The sequence below is a fragment of the Lepisosteus oculatus genome, chromosome 2, assembly GCF_040954835.1.
Source record: "Lepisosteus oculatus isolate fLepOcu1 chromosome 2, fLepOcu1.hap2, whole genome shotgun sequence".
NCBI classification, from domain to species: domain Eukaryota; kingdom Metazoa; phylum Chordata; class Actinopteri; order Semionotiformes; family Lepisosteidae; genus Lepisosteus; species Lepisosteus oculatus.
Genome location: NC_090697.1, coordinates 74,627,863 through 74,651,093, shown reverse-complemented (window position 1 = coordinate 74,651,093; position 23,231 = coordinate 74,627,863). Strand labels below are relative to the sequence as shown.

The window sequence follows — 23,231 nt, the reverse complement described above, 5'->3', positions numbered from 1 at the left end:
TAAGCTGAAAGGGGTCACTGCCTCGTTAGTTTAATTAGCTCACTCCACTTTCGGATCAGCTCCCTCCCAGGTTAGGAGTTCTAATTAAACACAGAGGGAGCTCTGGAGAGCAAAGGATTATTAATTCATCCTGTCGATCTATTTGAAGATCAGACTGCAGAGCAACACTGGGGGCTCACACTTTCACACGACAAGGAGAAATCAACCCCCAAAAGAAAAATGAACTGCGGTAAAAACACAAATTGCCAAAAAGACTCGGACCGTGTTACTGATGGAGAGAAGTGTGCTGCTACCCCAAACCCTGCTGCTGCTGGTGTCACTGCTGGCTCTGCCCTGGGTGGTTCATGCAGAGCTGGTCAGTGCACTGCCCAACTGGGCACTGCTCAACCGGACACTGCCCAACTGGCACTGCTCAACTGGCACTGCTCAACTGGGCACTGCTCAACCGGACACTGCTCACCAGGGCACTGGCCAACTGGACACTGCTCACCAGGGCACTGGCCAACTGGACACTGCTCGTTGGGCACTGGCCAACTGGACACTGCTCAACCGAACACTGCCCAACCAGGCACTGCTCAACAGGGCACTGCCCAACCAGGTGGTGCTCACTGGGTACTGCTCAATGGATACTGCTCAACAGGACACTGGACACCATGTGGTGCTCACTGGGCACTGCAAGGAAGGGCTTGTAGGGGAGCACAAGTCCCATCTCTTTGCAGGACCTGGGGGGAGGTGAAGAGATTCAGCACCCTGGACAGCAGCTGATGTGGCCAGCCCATCGCCACGCACCTCCCCTCGGCCACCTTCCAGGGCAGCTCTTGTGAGCTCACGGCTCTACCAGGCTCTCGTCTCGCACTGCAGAGAAGTCTCCGTGCGCAGTCCCGCGTCCCCATTTCAGCACCGACCGTGCCAGAGCAGAGGGCAGGGACCCCAGCCAGCCATGCCCTCCAGGCTGCCAGGCCTGTCCTGTCCCGCCCCTACACTCGCTGAGACCCTGGCTGCCTGACAGAGCTCTTTCCCCGCTAGGAGAGCTGAGAGTGACACAAGAGACAGCCAGGCTGCTCTCTGCTGCCAGGAAAGGAGCAGCACAATGAAGACTTTCAGGAAGAGGGTGAGGGGGAGCAGCCAGTACTTTGGATTCCCTCGGCAAACAGTTGGGTGAGATCCTTGGATGAATGAAGTGCTAACTGGATGGGCTCAATAGCCTCCTCTCACTCATTTGTAACTTTTCTTGTGTTCTTATGTTCCTGATGACAGAGGCTATGGAAGGCTCAGTGTCCAGAGAGGACAGGCTCAGTGACCACAGCCTGGCCACAGAAACTGGACACAGACAGACATGGCTGACCAGAGAAGACAGGCTCAGTGACCACATCCTGGCCATAGAGACTGGACACAGACAGACCTGGCTGTCCAGAGAGGACAGGCTCAGTGACCACAGCCTGGCCGTAGAGACTGGACACAGACAGACCTGGCTGTCCAGAGAGGACAGGCTCAGTGACCACAGCCTGGCCATAGAGACTGGACACAGGCAGACCTGGCTGTCCAGAGAGGACAGGCTCAGTGACCACAGCCTGGCCGTAGAAACTGGACACAGACAGACCCAGCTGTCCAGAGAGGACAGGCTCAGTGACCACAGCCTGGCCGTAGAGACTGGACACAGACAGACCTGGCTGTCCAGAGAGGACAGGCTCAGTGACCACAGCCTGGCCGTAGAAACTGGACACAGACAGACCCAGCTGTCCAAAGAGGACTAACTGTGCTCCCACTGCCAGCAGGGAGAAGAGCACTCTGGGTCAAGACTCTTCCCAGAAACAACGAATCCTCTCTATTACTGCCCCCGTGTCCTCTCTCCCTGATTCACGCACACAGGCTCCCAAGCTCTCGCACTCAGACTGGTGCGCTCGAGCAGAAAACATTTTAAAAGGGCGGAAGTAATGTGCTTCCATTTGCCTCGGGAAAATAGAACAGATTTTCAAGTAACAGTCGCAGATAAAACCGACAAAGTGATTAAAGAAGATGGAAAAGCCATTACGGGACTGACCCTTCTCCTTTCCCGGAACGACCTGTAAACACCTCTGCATCCGAGCAGAAGCCATCGCCATCAGAATAGCAATAATGGGGTCAGCAATAACCCGAGCAGCGACAGCCACAAGCCTCAGAGTCATGGTCACGAGACTTCGGCACTGGCTGTGGGAAATATGAAAATCCCTAAAAGGCTTCCCTTGGGATTTTGGGGTTCCGAGTTCCGGAGTTTTTCCTGGACCACTAACAATTATGGGTGGCACAGCAGAGATGCTGTGCCCTCTAGTCTAGATGTTGCCAGTTCAAGTCCGGGCTGTGTCACAGGCTGACTGCGACTGGGACTCCCCGTGTGGTGGGGGGGACATTCAGTGAAGTACGGGCGGGGTTCACCAGACTGGACTTTGCTCTGGGTTTGTCCTGAGTTCACTGGGCAACAGCGCCCCCCCTGTGGACGAGAGCTGCAGTCGCTCCACCACCCCCCAGTCGCTTTGGTGGAAGGGGTTCACTGTGTGAGGTCCTCAAGGGCAGGCGGACCCAGCTGGAGCTTGGCAGTTCCACGATGGAAAGAAAACAAAGCTCAGCTGATACCCTCACAAAGGCTTCAGCGCATCAAGCCGGGTTTAAATGAACAGTCTGTGACGCGTGTCCCATAAAGCTGACAAAGCCTAGCCGTTTTTCACTTCAGAATGACCAGCGATTTTTTTAATACCCAAACAGATTTTCAAGTAAGAAATTAGACCAGTCAGTTTGTTTTTCACTTCTCTTCTCTCTGACCACTACCGGAGCATCAAACTCCGACTGGACGAGAGGGCCATCCCTCACTTGCAGTACCGCCCCCTACTGGAAGAGCATCTCTGATTGGAGAAGAGGCATTATTCATCCCACACAGTACCTTCCCCTTACTGAACGGTGAGCTCTGATTGGAGGAGAGGCCTGTCCCTCACCCACAGCACCAAGAGCCTTAGAACCAAGGAGGCCACAGGGGGTCAGCGAGAGCTGAGAGAGTCCTGAGAGACTAATCCCACCCCACCCTCTGACGGAGCACCTCTGCTCGGGGAACCCAGGTCACAGCTCGAACCTGCGATCACAGAGCTCATCCCGAGTTTGGGTCAGCGCATTTACCTGCTCAGCATGCTAAAAACAACATGCTTTAAAATGACAAAGCCTGCGGGAATTCCCAATTTCAGATTACAGCTGTATTTGCTTTAATGAGGATTAGTCGGGAATTAAAATGTTGAGAGCTCATCCGCACGCGGCGTCTGAATTCTGTAAGTAAATCGCACACTAAGGCTCGGTCATGCTGGGGAGACAGTTCGGCAAGCCAAAATCCATAAGAAAAAAAAATAACAGTTCTTCTTACAGCCCCAGTTTTCAAATGGCTTGTTCTCAATTAACACACAATCTACAAATCAGGCCGGAGCACAGCAGCTGCTCACAGCCAGGTGGAACAGCCAGACTGCAGGTGAGCAAGCGGGCGAGTCACGTGACCGAAGGCTTACAGGTGTAACGAGATAAAGATCGCAGTTTAGCAACTCGCTTACACACTCACTGACCGGCACATGCATCGTGAACTCCCTGGCAGACTGGCACATTCACGTGCTGAACTGACTCACTGGCACACTGACTGACAGACTGATCAATTAAATCACTGGCACACTGATTAACAGGCTGGCAGACCAACACACTGACAGACCCACTGGCAGCCTGGCTCACTGTCTATGTGAGCACACGGACTGACAGACTCAGAGACTCCAGGGGAGAGATCTGGCCGGGGTGTTTGAGTTGGTGTGTGAGGGAGAGGGGCCGAGACAGACGAAGAGAAAGAGTGTGCTTGTGTGCGTGATGCCGAGAGGACACTGGGGCTGTTGTTCAGCAGCATGGCTGTGTGGGTGTGTGACTCAGCGGAACTGCCCTCGATCCTGTGACCTGGGTGATGATGGCATGACGCGAGCACGCGGAGAGAGAGAGAGATCGGTGGAGTTCCGGCAGGATATGGACCTGTCCCGGGCCAGTGTCCACAGCCGGTCCTCTCCAGAACTCTACGGTGGTCACCGAGCGTTTCGTGAGCGCTTGGGTGAGACAGGGATAAAGGTCTTTTTGGGGCCTGATAACATTAAATTTTTGTTGTACTTTAATCCCATTGATCCAGTAGGATGTGTCCTTGTGGTCCGGGTTCTTGAATTCTGGCCCAATTCTGCCCCACTGGAGCAGCCCTCCTGTGTCGTACCCTCAGCAGGGTCTGTTCTCTCCATCCTCATCACCCCCGCCCTCTCGCTCACACTGTGCCCACAGGCAAGGTTACAATGAGCTGGTAGAGTGGGCACACGTCACACTGATGCCATGATCAACAGCGAGAGGAAGTGTTTACTGCATCAGGACATTCCTTCTGCTGCAGCAGTATCTCAACACACACACCCACTCTCACTCAGACACCAGAGCCCTGTCACACTGACACTGTGATCAACATCTGGTCACAGAGAGAGAAAGTGTTTACTGCATCAGGACATTCCTTCTGCTGCAGCAGTATCTCAACACACACACTAACTCGCACTGACACTGTGATCAACAGCTGGTAACAGAGAGAGAGAGTTTTCTCTCCTTCAGGGCATTACTTCTGCTCCAGCTACAGTATATCCGAACACACACTCACACACACTGACACACACTCTTGAAGGACATTCCTTCTGCTCCAGCTCCAGTATATCTGAACACACACTCACACACACTGACACACACTCTTGAAGGACATTCCTTCTGCTCCAGCTCCAGTACAGTATATCTGAACACACACTCACACACACTGACACACACTCTTGAAGGACATTCCTTCTGCTCCAGCTCCAGTACAGTATATCTGAACACACACTCACACACACTGACACACACTCCTGAAGGACATTCCTTCTGCCAGCTCCAGTGCATCTCCCCACACACATTCTGTGAAGTGTGTATGGTTTACTCCCGGTTCACTATTTGCACATTTGAGTGATACAGTGTGTTGTGTGTAGCGGGTGTGGACAGCATGCTTTGTGAATACGGTCTGTTGTGTGCTGTGGAGCACATGCAGAGCTTTTTTAGGTTGATTGTATGGGGCGGCTGTGTGCAGCGATGCTGTGTGGAGTGAGGCGTTTACGACGGGCGGTGTGTACAGTGCCCGTCGTGCAGTGGGGTGTGGCGTGCGGGCAGGCCTGGATAGCGGGGTGTACACGGCGTGCTGGGGCGCAGCGCCTGTCCTCTCCGTGTCGATCCCTGATCACTTATTCAGACTCCCTGCCGCTTCAGTCCCACACCCCCGCCTCACGCTGGCGTTGCCATGACAACCCCCGACTCCCACTGTACAGTACACTGCGTCCCCTCCCCCACCTCCTCCTCCTCCTCCCGTCTCCTCCGTGCCTTCAGCCTTCCTCCTCCCTCGCCTTCATCTCTGCGGGTTTCCGCTGAGGTGCGGCTCGTCAGGAGTTCCCTAATTACCCTCCCTCCCTCTCTCTGTCACCTCTACCTCTCCTTCCCCGAGACACGCTCTCTCTCCCTCCATCTATCTTTGCTTCCAGGGCGGGAGGCGCTGAAAGGCGCCCCGAGCTCGTTCGCGTTCACGAGCCCTCTGGGCGCTGGGCGAGCAGGAGCGGTTCTGGAGTCTCCGCCGGCCCCGGGGACTCAATCTCTTCAGTCCTGAAGACCCTGGGGCTGACCCTTACCCCCCAGGCACCGGTCTTTTGACAGGGGGGTGGCCCGGATTTGCGGATTTCCCGGAGACCGGCAGGGAACAGCTGGAAGAGATCCCCGGTGCGAGAGGGCAGGGCCAAGCAGGATGCTTTTCAGGCTTCCGGCCCCGCTGGAGGTCCGAGGGCCTGGGATACGACGGCCTGACTTCCGCCCCGGGAAGCGCCGCATGCCGACGCCCTCTCCCGCGAGCGCCGGTGCGGAGCCGGGCTGTCGAAACGCTCCAGCGGGAAGGAGCGGCTAAAAAACGCCCGCGTCGCAGAGGGACTGATGGGTAAACGCCGCACACGCCCAGCCCGTGCCGGAGCAGTCCTTCTTCCCAGAAGGATCCCTCTCCTGCGATCCCGGACTCCTGCTGCCACCCCGCACGTCTCTCCGGCCGGACTATTCTTTCTGAAATTCCTCTCGCGTTCAGTAGCGTGACCAAATAATGCACATTTGTCAAAGTTCAGGACAATGACATGGAATAAGAGCAGTAATAATGCAGGGCAGCATGGCTGCCCCACAGCCCTGGCGCCCTGGGCTCAATTACAGGGGTGCTGTCTGTGTGGAGTTCGTATGTTGTATGCTTTAGCGGGGGTGTCCTTCAGGTGCTCTGGTTTCCTCCCACAGTCCAAAGACATACCGGTGGGTTAACTGGCTTCTAGGAAAACTGGCCCAGGCATGAGTGTGTGTGTGCCTGTACAGTATGTCTGCCTGCAATGCACTGCTGTCCAACCAGGGTGCACCCTGCCATGTGTCTGTTGCTTGCTGGGATAGAATCTGGCTCCCCCCGCCACCCTGAGTTGGAAGAAACTGTTAGAAAATGGATGGGTGGGTGGGTGGATGACACTGTGGTCACTAACCGGTCCTCTCTGGACAGCCAGGGCTGCCTGTATTATTCAGTCTCTGTGTCCAGGCTGTGGTCACTGAGCCTGTCCTTTCTGGACAGCCAGGTCTGCCTGTGTCCAGGCTGTGGTCACTGAGCCTGTCCTCTCTGGACAGCCAGGTCTGCCTGTGTCTAGTCTCTGTGTCCAGGCTGTGGTCACTGAGTCTGTCCTCTCTGGACAGCCAGGTCTGCCTGTGTCCAGTCTCTATGGCCAGGCTGTGGTCACTGAGCCTGTCCTCTCTGGCCAGCCAGGGCTGCCTGTATCGCTCAGTTTCTGTGGCCAGGCTGTGGTCACTGAGCTCTTCTCTGGGCCGTGTAGCTGTGGCTGCTCTGGCCAAAGCTCTCCACATGTCTGTTTCTATTCTCATTTCCCAGGGAGAGACAGTGGCTAGAGGCTGAAATTTCTGCTTCTCTGTCTCGGTCTGGCTCTCCGCCCCCTCCTCTCTCTCTCCCTCCGTCCCTCGTCTCCCCCGCTCTCTCCCAGTGACAGGAGCATGTGTGTCAGTTCGTGTGCGTGCACCCGCTGTGGTTCGAACCCTGAGCAAGGCGATGTGACAGGATGCGATCCCTTGCTCGCAGCACTTGGAGGAAGAGAGAGAGAGGAGGGGGGAGGCAGGGGAGGGGTCTGGGTGTCTTTGTTTAAGCCCCTGGGGAAGAAAGACCTGTGAACCACCCAGTGATGCCGAAATGGAGCTGCTGACTCACTGAATGTCAGGCACACTCATACACACACAAACACATGTACACAAACATATGCACACTCACAAATTCATACATACGTGAAAACACTTGTACACACGCAGACTCAAACCCATAAAAAAACAAAATGCACACTCAAACACATGCTCAAACACACAAACACATTGATGCACACACACAAACACAAATGCGTGCAGACTCAAACACACATTCATACAAATGTATAAACACACATACACGCACATTCATAAACACAGTGCACTCACACATACGCATTCATTAACATAGACACACAAACACACAATGTTTAGGCATCTGAAGCACAGTCAGGGGTTAAATTGATGTGTATTCCGAGCATCGAAAATTCAAAGCCTCCACCTCAGTTTCCTGCTATGATAACATCTTGAGTGTTATTAATAGAGCTGGGTGAGAAGAAATTAAGGCTGTCATTAAGCAACTCTGATTCACACTAATCAGAGTCTTCAAAAACATGATCAAGGCAATTCAAGCTCAGCTCTTCACAAGCAGATAACATGCAGAAATTCTGAATACTTCACATTTACTGAGAATAAGGACCCATCAACTCTAATGGATTCACAGTCAGGTATTCTTAGCCTCCAACATCATTTGTTCCACCAGACCTACGGATCCAGAAAGCTAAACACTGTACCCTTCATTCAAATGAAAGAGCACAATTCATTCAAAAGAAACGCTGATCTGTCAAGATTAACTGTTGTTTTACAACAAAGGGGCTGCAATTGCAGAAGACGGTCATCACAGAATTGTGTTTCTTAATCAAGAAGGAAAGATGGTGAGAGAACAAGGCGAAATCCAAGGATTGTGCAGAGTAGCGTGTGTATGTTCACACAAATATTTACAGTACAAGCAAAGCTGTTGTAAACATCCATCCATTTTCTAACCACTTTATCCTGTTCGGGGTTGAGGGGCACGATACCCCCCGGAGGGGACGTCAGTCCATCACTGGGCACACACTCTCACCAGGATCCATCTCCCCAGAAGCCCATTAACCTACCAGTATGTCTTCGGACTGTGGGAGGAAACTGGAGCTCTGTGGAAACCCATACAGAGAGCATCCCAGGTCCTGCTCTGGGATCAGCTTGATGACACAACGAACAAAGAACACAAAGCCATGTTAAGGCAGCACCTTGAATGCAAAAAACAAGCCATGGCTGGGATGCCAAGAGCTGGGCGAAATCAGACATCATCACTGATGGATAAAGCGAGGATGGCTTCAGCTGACTCTTCACTGAGAAGAAGGAATTTCTTGATTTCACACCGACACCCTCTAATGAGCACGTCTCGGCTACCTGTTTCAACAGATCACACAGCACTGCTCCGAGAGGGGAGAGAGATTGGAGGGGGGAGACAGAGAGAGGAGAGGAGATGACAAGTCCATATTTGGAGTACATCAGGGATAACGGAGATCAGTTGGGAACACTGATCTCCTGCCATACCTGGAGGCACCTCTGGATTTAAATGTGTGTCAAGACAGCGAGGCAGGGAAGGAAACAGAGAGACGGAGGAACGGGAAAGGCGAGGAACCGACTCTGAAAGAGCGACAGATTCACACAGAGAGACAGAACGGAGGAGGGGCGCGACCCTCCTGTCAGAACGAATTTTGTCGTTTTGCACCAAAAGGAAAATAAGAAACATTCGTGTCAGGAGGAGGGAGAGAGAGGGACAGATCCTGCCGGAGAGCCCGCAGGGACTCTCCGTGGGCAGGGAAGCATGGAGACCAGGACAGGGAGACGGTCCAGTTCCTGGAACTGGCGCAGCAACATGGGCCGGGAGCTGAAAAGTGGGATTGATGCAATGCCGGGACCGGGGCGAGAGCAGGCGGTGGCTTGGGGGTCCGATCCGAGACTGTCTGCACCTCTGCTAGGAGAGAGAGCGCTCCGAAGATATCCTGGCTTTATAAGGGCATGGCAGGCCACAGGGGACGGGAGGCACAGAATGTGCTCTCAGGCTGCTGTGATGAGCTCGTCAGACAGATAACTTAATCGGGAGAAGCTCTTGGGAAGAGCCTGAGTTACAGGAGACTGGGCCACATGTGTGGGACTCCAGCAGGAAAAAGAGAGAGGAAGAGATGGAGTGAGGGAGACAGAGAGAGAGAGTCCAAGTTTAACGAGAGCAATTGAGGCCTGTAGCTCCGAACTGCCCCTTCGATCACCGACATTGACACACACACACACTGACACGCTGTCACAGAAACCAGCACACACAGTCACAGACACCGACACACACACACACTGACACGCAGTCACAGAAACCAGCACACACAGTCACACACACACACACACACACTGACACGCAGTCACAGAAAGCAGCACATACAGTCACAGTAATCAGCACACAAAGACATCAACATAATCGCACTGACACTTAGTCGCAGGCTCCAATACACACAGTCACAGACACGCACAATGGCACTCAAAGACACACACAGTGACACCAATCCGCCTGCTTGAATCTCTGCTGTAGTGCACTGTGTGTGGTCAATATGGCTGCACAGCACACACAGGTATGGAGTGTGTATTATATATACATATATACACTTTGGATTTATAATTTTAAAAATGCTTTGGTAAATGTGAAACCTCCTTATATAAGTAAAACAGTCCGGCACCTCACTCATACCTCCAGTTCAACTCCCCCTCCTCCCCGAGCTTTGTTAATTATCTAATTGTTTAGATATCTCCATCAGCAGCCTCGTCAGGGGCTGGGGCTGCTGCTGACAGAGAAGAGTGTTCAACCAGGCTGACTGTGCTGTGACGAGCACAGACACCTGTGACAGGCAGGCTTCTCTCTATAGGTTACTCTCCTCTCTCTGTCTCTCTACAATGGAGAGCAAGCTGGGGTATGTGGAAAAGAAACTCTTAATGCAAGAAATTGTATATGGCCAATAAAGTGATCTGATCCTATCTTACAATTGCCTTGAGTTTAAATTCAAGAGCTTCATTGGCATGATTAGTCAATTTAGGAAAGAATGTTTGTCTCATCGCAGAGTATTTCTCACTCTGCCGAGAAAGGGCATCTTCGTCTCTGCTTCTCCCCGCTGGCAGTGGGAGCACAGCCTGTCCTCTCTGGGCAGCCAGGTCTGCCTGTATTACTCAGTTTCTATGTCCAGGTATGATCACTGAGCCTGTCCTCTTGGACAGCCAGTCTGCCTGTGTCTCCCAGTCTCTATGGCCAGGCTGTGCTCACTGAGCCTGTCCTCTTGGACAGCCAGGTCTGCCTGTATCGCTCAGTTTCTAAGGCCAGGCTGTGGTCATTAGCCCGTCAGCTCTGGACTCAGCAGGGCATGTGGTGGTAGGCTTTCTAGTCACTGCTTTTTTGTGTATATTTTATTGCTCTCTTCTGCGTACTGATTAGCAGTGGGTACAGGCCTAATTTGGCCCTGCACACACCGTTAGATGTTTTTCTCTACACACGGAGGATGTTTTACAGACCTCTGTGCAGGACTTCAATGGGCTGTTGGTCCCTTTTGAGGTAATCTTGGTCTGCGATTGGACCCCCACACTTCACTGCCTTATAGGGCACTGGCTTGGACCACACTTTAAAATGTATTTCAGAGACACTCCCTGTGTGTGTCTCTCCGTCACTCTGTCTCACAACAAGTGAGCAGCCAGTGGTGCTGTAATGAGGCACATATTGCCCTCACTCATCATACAAACAGCTGACAGAGAAGGCAAATATTTACACTGAGGAAGACGGAACACTGTGCTCCGTCTCCCCAGCGTCCCGTGAAATGCAGATTGAGTGTGTTCCTGTGAGCTGGGCCGCCCGCTCCAGATTAAACACACCCCTTCTCCGGGATTCACTGACCTCCACTCCCTTCCCCGCTCAAATTGAAATTCGAATTCCACTCCACAGTGCCTGGCTGCAGCCGGGACAGACTCGGGGAGGGAGCGAATCCTTGACCTTTAACATCCATTATTTCACCCATCAAAGGGAGAAGGACAAAGTGGAGTCCGAAGACCCGAAGACACGCGGCCCAGGGGAACAATAACAGGGGCCAGCCCGGGAGGGAGCAGCTGATGCAAGAGGCTGATGGCTCGGGCCGCGGGTCGACAAAAGGCGAGACGCTCAGGGGACAGGAACGGACAGGTAGACTGTCGGAGAGACTGACGGACTGCGGGAGACATCCGATCCAATCCCAGAAATCGCACACCTTCTTGCTCGGCAGAGCTGCAGCCCAGTGTGTGACCTCCTGTCCCAGCCCGAGGGGCCGGCAGCCAGCCTGTCTCACAGTAATGTGCTATGTGATGTCCAGCAATGGCCACCGATATGTTGTGGGTTTTTTTACTGTAAATGCTCTATTAATGGTTTCTGATTTAGCAAAAAGACTGACTGACCAACGGACAGAGAGAGAGAGAGAAAGAGAGAGAGAGAGAGAGAGAGACTGACCGAATGACCAATCAACTGACCGGACAGAGAGAGACGGAGACAGAGGCTGACTGACCGGACAGAGAGACAGAGACAGTCTAACTGACTGGTGAACAAAGAGAGGGAGACTCACATCGGCTAATTAATATAAAGCACTTTGCTGCCCCACAGAGCGAAGGGCTGAGAGAGCACAGAGGAGAGAGGGAGGGTGAAAGTACTGATACAGGCCCTAATATGTCAAGCACAGCGTGCAGGGGCACATCCTGTAATTCATGCAAATTGCCACTCTGCTCTTGTTAGGAGTGACAGCTAAGGACGACTGACTGACTCCGTTCAAAGGATTTATCGGCTTTGCAGCTATTTACCGAAAACCTCAATGTCTTCTCCTTGATAGACGGGGCTGTGAGGGCCTGGAACAAGCTGTCCAGCCACGTAAGTGAAGCCGAGACCCTCCTTTTGGGAAACCACCGGATGAGATTCTCGGATCACTACATTACCAAACAGCCCAGATGGGCTACTGGCCTCATACTGTCTGTAGCCTGTCTTATATTTGCATGTTCACACCAGTGTTAAGTTGTTGTAATGCACGGTACATAGATACATCGCACCTTACGTTGCTACACTGCTACACTAGATCCTGCAGTGGCCTGCTGTGGTGTAAAGCTGGTACTGAGCATGTGCCATGGAGCAGAGACCCAGAGAGGGAGAGGGAGAGGAAAGAGAGAGAGCCGTTTCAAAGAGCTTTCATGAAATCTGTTTTCCCTTTCTGCTCCAAATCAGCTTTAGGAGTCTGAGGCAGTGTGAGCAGCAGGATCAGCAGCACATAATCCCTCTAACCCTATAGAGCTACTGTACGCACACACACAGAGCCCTAGCCACGCACACACGGAGACCCCTAGCCACGCACACACGGAGACCCCTAGCCACGCACACACGGAGACCCCTAGCCACGCACACACACACAGGGCCCTAGACATGCACATAGAGTGCATTAAAGATGCGCACACACACAGAGCGCTAAACACACAACTTTAGACATGCATTGACACAAACGCACACAGAGCCCCACAGACACAACCCAACTCACAACGCCAGACACACACAGACACAAGCAAGCAGACACTGCTATTGACATACACGGAGCACTAAAGAAACGCACAAAGGATCACAGACGCAGGGCTGGCGTGTGCGTCAGAGGCCCAGGGACACTGCGCGACACCTCCCCGAGGCCCCCTGGCTCCTCTGCCTGCTGTGCCGCGGTGCCCAAGCCCTGATCCAGCTGGCTCCTGGGCACAGCTCGCTCAGCTTGCTCCCAGACACCCGCTGGGACTCCTCCGAGAGCAGCCTCCGGACTGCAGCCCGGCCGGCCCGCGGGGTGCCCGCGCCCCCACACCCCCCACGCTGGCTGACAGCCCTCCCTCCACACTGTGTCTGTGTAGTCACAGCCCATTACTCCATGTGTAAGGAGCACACTAAGCCCCCCAGAAACCCAGCAATAGGAGAGTCTCTCAGGATAAGACACCGTGTGTAACAGGATGTGAGAGGCAGGGAGAAATTAAATTAGAGGGAGAATGGAGAGTATTTACAGTGCGGCACCAATCCCAGCCCACGCGTTTCTGCTCCTAATGGGGATCCACCTCCGACAGACAGGATTACACCCCTCGTAGCGCTACAGACAGGGGTGCTGCAGAACAGAGGGGTCCCCAGAATTGGAGGGATGCTCCCCAGCCCAAGTTCAGTATAGGGGAGTGCATGATTAACACACTCTTACTGGAGTCACTGTACACACACACACCTGGAGTACAGACTCTTACTGGAGCCACTGTACACACACACACCTGGAGTACAGACTCTTACTGGAGCCCCAGTATACACACACACACCTGGAGTACAGACTCTTACTGGAGCCCCAGTATACACACACACACCTGGATTACAGACTCTAACTGGAGTCACTGTACACACACACACCTGGAGTCACTGTACACACACACACCTGGAGTACAGACTCTTATTGAAGCCCTAGTGTACACACACCTGGAGTACAGACTCTTACTGGAGCCCCAGTATACACACACACACACACCTGGAGTACAGACTCTTACTGGAGTCACTGTACACACACACACCTGGAGTACAGACTCTTACTGGAGCCCCAGTATACACACACACACCTGGAGTACAGACTCTTACTGGAGCCCCAGTATACACACACACACCTGGAGTACAGACTCTTACTGGAGTCACTGTACACACACACACACCTGGAGTACAGACTCTTACTGGAGCCCCAGTATACACACACACACCTGGAGTACAGACTCTTACTGGAGTCACTGTATATAACAACAAAGAGCTCATTTGGTACAAGACTGACGCTGATGCGGTAATGTGCCTCTCACTTGAGTGGAAAGCTCTCAGTGCAGCGAGCGCAGAGAGGAGTGGATAATTGCCTCGTCGTGTCTGCTGGGCAGCGCTGCTCCAATCACAGGTACCGACAGCAGCAGTCTGCACTGACCCCAGCTGACCTGCTGCCTGCAGGGCCAAACTCCTGCAGCACAGCACAGCACAGCACAGCACAGGACACTACAGTAAGACTGGGTACAGCATGGTACAACACAGTCAAACAGGGCACTGCACAAAACACAGTGAAACTGGGTACTGCACGGTACAACACAACAAAACAACACAGTCAAACAGGGCTCAGCATGGTACAACACAGTGAATCAGGGCACAGCATGGTACAACAGGATACAGCAAGGGGAAACAGAGCCTATCCCGGCAAGCAATGGGCACAAGGCGGGATACATCCCTGGACAGGATAATGGTCCATTGCATCTCTGACAGACACACACCAGGGCCAGTTTACCCAGACCCCAGTTAACCTTCCAGCATGTCTCTGGACTGTGGGAGGGAACCAGAGCACCCCTAGGAAATCCAAGCGCACATGCACACTCCACACAGACAGCACCCCAGGAACTGAACCCTGGACCCCAGAGCAGGAAGGCCGCAGTGCTGACCACTGCACCAGCGTGCTGCCCCCGAATCCATCACCTTAAATCTAAACCAATACAGCACAAAGAGAGTGAAGAGTACAGAAACAAGCCGTCGCCGGCCCCTTGACAGCTCAGCTCCTCGCTGCTGCTGAGCTCTTGAAACGAACCCGGAGCCGAGACACAAGCTGCTGGGATACAGCCTGCACAGGCTTCGTCTGGCAAAGGCTGGAAGTTTGAAGTTTCCTAAGCAGTGCAGTAGTTAAAAGATGATTCCATCCATGTGAAGGAGCTGAAAAGAATCCAAGAGTTCAAATGAAACCCATTATCAGGGTCTGTTTGGGAATTATTTATCCAAGCACTCGGCTGCTGCAGGACTGGACCCCGCTAGAGGTCAAAGGGCGTGGACGACAAAGTTGTCATCTGGTTTGTGTTCAAACCCCAGCTGTCAACTAAGCAATTAGCCCAATTGACTTCTTAGACACAAGTAGGAAGTTTCTTCACGTGTTTCACATAAAAACCACTTCAATAAAAGCTGCAGCGACTTTAAAAAATACATCTCCGAGCCTAGCTAGAACTATCACAATTACTATTTAAATAACTAAATGAGCTTTGCAATGAATGGCAGTTTCAGACTAAAACAAGTCTCTATTATTTATGCAATTCTCCTCTCCCTCCTCCTCCTCCTCTCCATTACCCCTCTCCCTCCATTACTTCTCCCCATTACTCCTCTTCTTCCTCCCTCCATTACCCCTCTCCCTCCTACTCTCTCCATTACTTCTACTCATTACTCCTCTCCCTCCTCCCTCCTCTCTCCATTACTCCTCTCCCTCCTCCTCTTTCCTCCCTCCATTACTCCTCTCCCTCCTCCTCCTCTTTCCTCCCTCCTCTCCCTCCTCCCTCCTCCTCCTCTCCCCATTACTTCTCCCCATTACTCCTTTCCCTCCTCTCTACATTACTCCTCTCCCTCCTCCTCCTCCTCTGTCCATTACTTCTCCCCATTACTCCTTTCCCTCCTCTCTACATTACTCCTCTCCCTCCTCCTCCTATTTCCTCCCTCCTGTCTCCATTACTCCTCTCCCTCCTCCCTTCCCCATTACTCCTCTCCCCCCTCCTCCTCCTCCTCTCCCCATTACTCCTCTCGTTCCTCAACCCCCTCCTCCTCCCCCCTGTCCCCCACGCATTCCGAGGTCAACGCCCCCCAGTGCTCTGTTCCTGCCGTGCCAGGGAGAGCGACAGGAGGAAGCGAGGACATTCTTTCCATCGTTCAGCACAAAGAGCCCATTCTGCCGGGGCTGGGGTCCGTCCAGGAGGGGTGGGCCAGTGCATCCCGCAGGCCCCCGGTCCACTGGACCGGCCGGAAGCACAGAGGATCGACAGACACGCAGACAGACGGAGAGAAGGAGAGGAGAGCGCAGAGCCGAGCAGGAGGCAGAAATGAAATGACCAGCAGGATGTGGAAGAAATCTCAGTGTCTCCACTTTGTCTGGATCCGAGAGAGTGATCTGATCTTCAAGAAAATGCTTCTTTTATTAGTTTATAGCCCTGTGCTTCCGAGAATACAGAACAGCTCCAGGCATCCTTAATCCAGGATTTCCTAATGTTACCAACATCACTGTATCTGCACAGTACTGCAAAGACACTCGGTATAGCTCAGCAAAAGCCCAAACTCACCCTCCCCTCATCAGATCAGCACAGTTCTATAAAGACACTTGGTATAGCTCACCATAATCCCAGATTCACACAGCCATCATCATCAGATCAGCACAGGACTGTAAAGACACTCAGTATGGCTCATAACCCCAAACTCATTCTCTCCTCATCAGATCAGCACAGGACTGTAAAGACACTCAGTATGGCTCATAACCCCAAACTCATTCTCTCCTCATCAGATCAGCACAGGACTGTAAAGACACTCAGTATGGCTCATAACCCCAAACTCATTCTCTCCTCATCAGATCAGCACAGGACTGTAAAGACACTCAGTATGGCTCATAACCCCAAACTCACTCTCCCCTCATCAGATCAGCACAGGACTGTAAAGACACTCAGTATGGCTCATAACCCCAAACTCACCCTCCCCTCATCAGATCAGCACAGGACTGTAAAGACACTCAGTATGGCTCATAACCCCAAACTCATTCTCTCCTCATCAGATCAGCACAGGACTGTAAAGACACTCAGTATGGCTCATAACCCCAAACTCACTCTCTCCTCATCAGATCAGCACAGGACTGTAAAGACACTCAGTATGGCTCATAACCCCAAACTCATTCTCTCCTCATCAGATCAGCACAGTACTATAAAGACACTCAGTATAGCTCATAACCCCAAACTCACCCTCCCCTCATCAGATCAGCACAGGACTGTAAAGACACTCAGTTCACCCTACACCTGTAATATTTCTCCAGTCTCTACCCAGGCCTTCCCTCTCTATCCCCGATTCCCTCTCCTCCTCCCTCTGTCCGTGCTTGCTCTTGCGGTCCTGTGATTTCTCTCCCAGCTCCCCTGTCAGGCGCAGTGCCTGTGTTTCTCTGCTGGCCCCCCCTCAGGGCTGTTCTCCGCACTCCTTTAATCAAAGTAATGCACTCCTGCCCCCCCGTCTCCTCGAACTCTGGCTCGCAGGCAGCGCGACCGCAGTGTTGGAACCCAGACCTGCATGTCCACACGCCTCCGGCTCTCTGTGCAGCTGTGCTATGTTACCTAACTGAGCCAAGTTCAATTAATTTGATATTTTGTCATCACTTCTTCAGCTGCTGAGAGTTACGGTTTTTCAATTTCAGGGATGGAAACAATGAAATCGTCCTTATAAATCAGGTGATTACCTTAATAAAGAGCTTAATGAATGAGGATCTGCTCTCAACGGATTCATCGGGTTAAGTAAAGGATTAGTGTCCTTATTAAGAGCTGGGGTCACAGGTCTGGATTCAGGGAATATCGTGTGTCTCCAAAGCAGATAAAAATAATTAAATACACAGGATTACAACAAAATCCCTCTCTTCCGTCCTCTTCATCTTCCTTCCTCCCTCATCATCATCTCTCTCCATCTTCCTTCCTCTCTCTCCCTCCCTCGCTCTCAGTACTAAAATGCCAGGGCGTGCCAGGCGCCCTCTCCCCTGTAATGGAGACGTGTATTTTAATCTGTCAGTAGATCGTCTGATAGTCTCCTGGCCCCTGCACTCAGGCAGGAGGCCGATCAGATGGACTGTATTGATCCTTTATAGCAAATGCAATTCTGGAACGATTTGCGAACTGCGTGTCTCTGGGTAAAGGAACTGCCCAGATAAGAGCTCTGCGCTTCTCCCCTGCGCTGGGAGAGAACTATCCAGCCCAAGACAGCGTGACGCTCGGCTGAGATCAGTCCTGAAATGCCAGGAGAAAAAGGCAGGGAGCCAGCGAGCCCGAATGTGCTGCGGATTTACAGGGGCAGCAGCACTGTCCAGAACAGGGCTGGATTTGTACAAACCGCCAGCACATGTATTAGAGAGATGTGAAGAGACATGGTTCGCCAACACTGTCCTCTCTGAGTTAAGGACAAGAGATGAGCTAAAAAAACCTTTAGTCAAAGGCGATGACTGGTTAGTGATTATTCCCTGATTAAACAGAGATTTTCTGCAAATCAGGAAAGTCTCTCGTCTGTCCTCCCCTCCCTCTCTTTCCCCTCCGTCTTCCGCTCTCCTGCTCTTTGTCCTCTCCCTCCCTATCCTCCACTATTCCTCTCTATCCCCCTCTGTTCCCTCTCTCTCCCTCTCTCTTCCTCTCTCTTCCTCTCTCTCTGTGACCTTACACCTCTCTCTCAGACAGCGAATTCATTACTGGACAGGAGAGACCGGGAGGACTCTCCAGCCTTTTTTAAATGTAATCATTGTCTCTCTCCCTCTCTCCCCCACCTTTCTTCTGTCTGCTCCTCCTCCCTCGCTCCCTCTCTCTCTCTCTCTCTCTGACCCCCGACATGAGCCGCAGTGTCCCCTCGCAGTGCCCGCCCACCATACACAGTAAACACTGTCTTAACATCGCAGGACACAGGTTGCGGGTTCCAAGAGATGCCGTTACGTTCTACAATCGTGCTCCCCAAAACTGAAGGAGCAGACGACACGTCTCCCCAAAATACACCCCGACGCTGGCGTGTGCAATCCACCTGTCCTGACGGGCCACTAAACCTGGCAGGCCACGAGGTGTGGCACACCCCTCCACCGAGACATCAGTCTGCAAGGTGGGTGTGTCTCTGCAGCGCCACCTCTTCCAGTAACTCGCAAAAGCTTAAAACCCGTGCGGAACGTGGGCGAGGAAGAGCACCGGGAGAAGGCGTGCTTGCCCTCTGCTCAGGAGGTAGTGGAACATCGATTGACAACATCACACACGTGCACTCGTGCACAAACTCGCGCGCACACGTACACGCGCTCACGTGTGCGCACATGCACACATAAGTGCACTCATTTAAAACCTCTCTCTCATCCCCAATTCGTGGGACACTGCCAGCCGCAGTGCAGGGCTGGACTGAGACCTTGAGAACTGGTTTTGTCAGAGAGCCTGTCACAGACCCCTCCGGGGCTCTGAACGAGCTGCTGGGTAATTAAAGTCCGTAAAGAACAGCAGCTTGTTGTCAAGTTCATGCAAAACTGTATGCAAAGTAGTGGTGAGCTAAAATTGAAGTGCCCTGTCTCTAAGCTTTCGTGGCAACTGAACTCTTAATTAATTAGCCCATAAAATACCATTATCACCTTTTTCATTTGATCTTTTCCAGGTGTTTTGACAATTAGCCAATTTCCATAACATTTTCAAAGGGAGGTGAAACTGCTGCCTACTCAATAGTCCAGAGCAATTAATTGATCAAGTTCGGGGTGGAGGTAGTGGGGTCTCATTCCCATTCCACAGCAGGCTCATCCAGTCCAGGTTTTCACAATCCGTGCACATGGAGCAGAATCACACTGTGTTGACAAACGCGTCTGTCTGTAAAAGCTTTACTCAGAACCGCAGAACAAGCACAGACGATACAACTCCAGGTCCGGGTGTCAGCCAGCACCCAGGAGAGGATGCAGCTCATCGGAAAACCTGGAATGGACGAAATCTCCTCTGCGGTCGGAGTCAGCTGGTTATCCCCACTAAGAAAATAACGTTCCGAGATCCGGAGCGGAGACGGAAGGACAGGGCCTGTCCCGAGAACGCAGTCTGCTGCTCCGGGCCATGTACATTTCTACTGTACAGACATCAATAATTCAATAACAGATACATTTTTAATCGTGAGAGGAAGAGATTTCAGACACAAAGCCATCCTGCGCCCTGACTGTCTGCGGACTGCCTAGGTACACGGGCTCCAGGAATGGGGATCCCCTAATAACAGGCTCCAGGGAGGGGGATCCCCTCGTAGAGGAAAGACCAGCATTAGGGCTTGGAAAACCCCCCCGCTTTGCCCCCCAGCGCCCTCCCAACCCGGAACGGGACAGTGTAGGAAAAGGGGATCGCGCCGGGCAGGAGGTCGAGTCTGTTCCTGCCGGCCGGTGTCTCAGAGGGGAGATCAGACTCCGAGCTGCACGTCTGCTCCTCGGCTACAAGAGTCACCTGACCGCACATCTGGAACCCCATGGAAAATCAATGCACAACCCCCCCCCCAGGTACCAAGAAATCAAATCGGAATTATCGACGAATTGTTCTGTTCCTCGCTCCGACTTGCGCTCACAGTCGGATCCACACTCCCCCCCGGGAGACAACATATCCTGCTTCAACACAGACCCTCTCCCAGAAGCGCGGCCACACACCGAGCACAAAACGGAGCAGGCACAAACACAGCAGCGCTGCCTCGTGGGTCATGCAGGGCCAGACGAAGACATCAGTGTGGTGGGTTGAGGCGGGGAGAAGAAAGATGGACTGTGGGGGTGGGGGTGATGGTGGTAGTGGGGTTCAGTACAGCACCCCAGCCAGTTCTTTCAGGCCACGTCCATCCCACAGGAAGATTGCCTTCTCTCTCTCTCGCTCTCTGTGCGTGGCGGCCTCCAGTCCTGCCTCCACCCATCACCGTTCATTATTCTCTTATCTAATTAAGAAGACGCTCATTAAGCTCATTACCGGTCCAGTTAAGCAGTGGGGAGCTGGGCTGGTGCCCCGCAGGCATTGCGGAGAAGTACGGCTGCCTGCCAGACAGACAGACCCGACGTCACCTCAGGACAAGCCGAACCCTCCCCGCGCTGCGCCACCCGAACTGCACCGCGCTTCATTCGCGGATCCGGACCGCTGGGGCAGGCCCCGGTGTCGGAACAGCCGCTCCGAGGCGCCCTGCAGGCGCGGGAGTGACCGAGTCCGAATGAGCCCGTGTGCGGGAGAGCAGGTGGAGAGCAGCCGAGACGCGTTTCCAGCGCTTGTTTCTTTCGTGCGCGAACGCCGAAGGCAGCGACGGGTCTGCGGGCGCTGGGGCTTCCTCTGCCGAACCGCGGTGGGTGGGTGGGGCGTTAATGCCAAGGCAGCGGCGAGCCGGACCCGGACGGGAACGAGTGTTTTCCCGGTGTCTCTGCTGCGGCATCCCCCGTCTGCGCGCAGCACGCCCACGCACACGGACACGTTCGCCGTGTGCTGTTTACACTCAGCCCCAGGCGCGCCGACGCGCACACACACACAGACAGACAGGCACTGACACGCCCCGCCAGTCCCGCAGCAAGCACCTCGGCTCAAAGGAGCAGAGCCGAGCCGAACCGGGACGGGGACGGGGGGTTCTCGGACCTTCGACACCAAGCGCCTTAGCTGCACACACGTCAGGAAGAATTAATCCACCCCCCCCCACACACACACACAACAAAATGACATTAGCCATTAGGGAAAAATAAAACCACCACATTGAATATGCTCCCCGTGGCTTTCGGCCGGAAGGGCAGTTGGGAAGAGGGCAGACGGGGGAGACGCCCGCACACGCCCGGGACTGGGCTCGGTCTGTTTGGACGGCTCACGCACCCGCCACGGTGCGAGACCCCCCCCCCCCCCTCCCCTGCGCGAGGGCGCCGGCCGCCCCTCCAGCACAAAAGGGGAAAAAAAAGGGCGAGGAGGCGAGCGCGCGGACCCGCTTCCTCCCTGCCCGTGCGCGTCGCCCGTCGCCCGTCTCGCGTCTCCAGCCCCTTCCGTGCGTTAACGGCGCCCTGGCGGCCGGACCCCCGTTATGCCAGAGGGGGGCCATTCTGCAGAACGCCCGGGGTGGGGGGGCACGTTGGAGGCGCCTGGAGAGACACACGCACCGGGCTGGCAGACGGCACGTCCCCCCCCACACGTACCGGCAGCAGGGCCGGCCACCCCTGCCAGCGGAAGACCGGCAGCCCCCGAGCGCCGCTGCCTTCGTGCTCTTATCACCAGGGAGACGACAGTCCCCGAGACTGACTCGGTGCGAGGCAGGGCTCTTTTGCATCGCCGAGCTACAGCAAGGCGCGGTGCAGTTAGCGGGGGGTGAGGTGTGGAGGAGATTCAGATTGAGCCACCGGAATACACCGTCCCTCAGCGACACCAGCCCCTTGTGCGAAGGACAATAAGCAGCAGTCCGCTCTTTTCCTTACCTGAGCAGCGAGAGCGAGGTCTGCCGTCAGCCTGCGGTATCTGTCCGTCCTTCTGTCTCTCCCTCTTCTCGCAATAAATTCTCCTCTCGGCTCTTATTGATGCTGCGGCGATACGATACACACCCCTCTCTCCTTCCCTCCCGCCCGCTCTGATTCGCAGCTGGGTAGCAGTGACATCATCTCTCTCTCTCTCCGTCTCTCTCCAGTTCTCCTCTATTCCCTCTACACCTCCTCCCTCCCTCTCCCTCATCCCCTCCGCAAAATAAAAGAGGAAATCACTTTAAAATCCGTCCATTCACATCCTCCTCTGTTTGTCTGCTGGGATGAAGCCCCGCGCTTTCTTGTGTGCGTGTGCGACAGCGGGGGTTGCCATTAGAACCCATTACTTCTGGCTATAATGAGCATGAAGCAGGGCGGCGCCCCCTAGCGATGCCAGTGTTATTCCCCACACCGGGCTGGGAAGGCAGGAGCAGGGCGGGGCTGGGCGCTGGGTGTGGGGGGTGCGAGCGCGTGGGTGTGTCCGCGTGTGTGCGGCCCGCGTGACGCCGCACTGAATCCTGGAAGCGTCTGTCTGGAGCTGCACGGCCGGGCTGCAGCAGGGTGGCTCGGCGGTGGACCTGTCCGCTCCTGCGTGCTTACGTACGGCTCCGCACGCGTCTGTGCCGTGCGGCCGGGCCGCTCCGCTCAGCACAAAGCACACGTTGCCTGTGTTACGCAGGGGTTTCCTCCTGTGTTGCGCCACCTGCTGTACGAGAGGGGAGTGTGTTTACTGTGATGTAGCAGGTGCACAAGGCCTGGATCGGCCTGGCAGGCCGTGTCGCTGCACTGAGGAGCCAGCCTTGGAGAGCAAGCCGTCAGAAAAATGTAGGAAGGTGTGTGTCACACCCTCTCCTCTCACTATCTCACTGTCCGCTCCCTGTCTCACTCTCTATCCTCTCCCCTCTCACTATTCAATTCAAGGTGCTTTATTGGCATGACCGATGGGTACTATCA

The 23,231-nt window shown here is 53.9% G+C and overlaps 1 protein-coding gene across 5 annotated transcripts in view; it reads right to left on the bottom strand.

Annotated features, from left to right (window-relative positions):
• Positions 1-22,483, bottom strand: part of l1cama (L1 cell adhesion molecule, paralog a) — a 66,566-nt gene extending 44,083 nt beyond the window's left edge. For 4 of the 5 annotated variants that reach the window (XM_069183374.1, XM_069183398.1, XM_069183384.1 and 1 more), the window contains exon 1: positions 22,239-22,483. The gene's annotated coding sequence lies outside the window, so the exon portion shown is untranslated. The remainder of the gene's footprint in view (positions 1-22,238) is intronic. The other variant, XM_069183393.1, reaches the window with a different exon arrangement.
• Between the last annotated feature and the right edge of the window lie 748 nt (positions 22,484-23,231).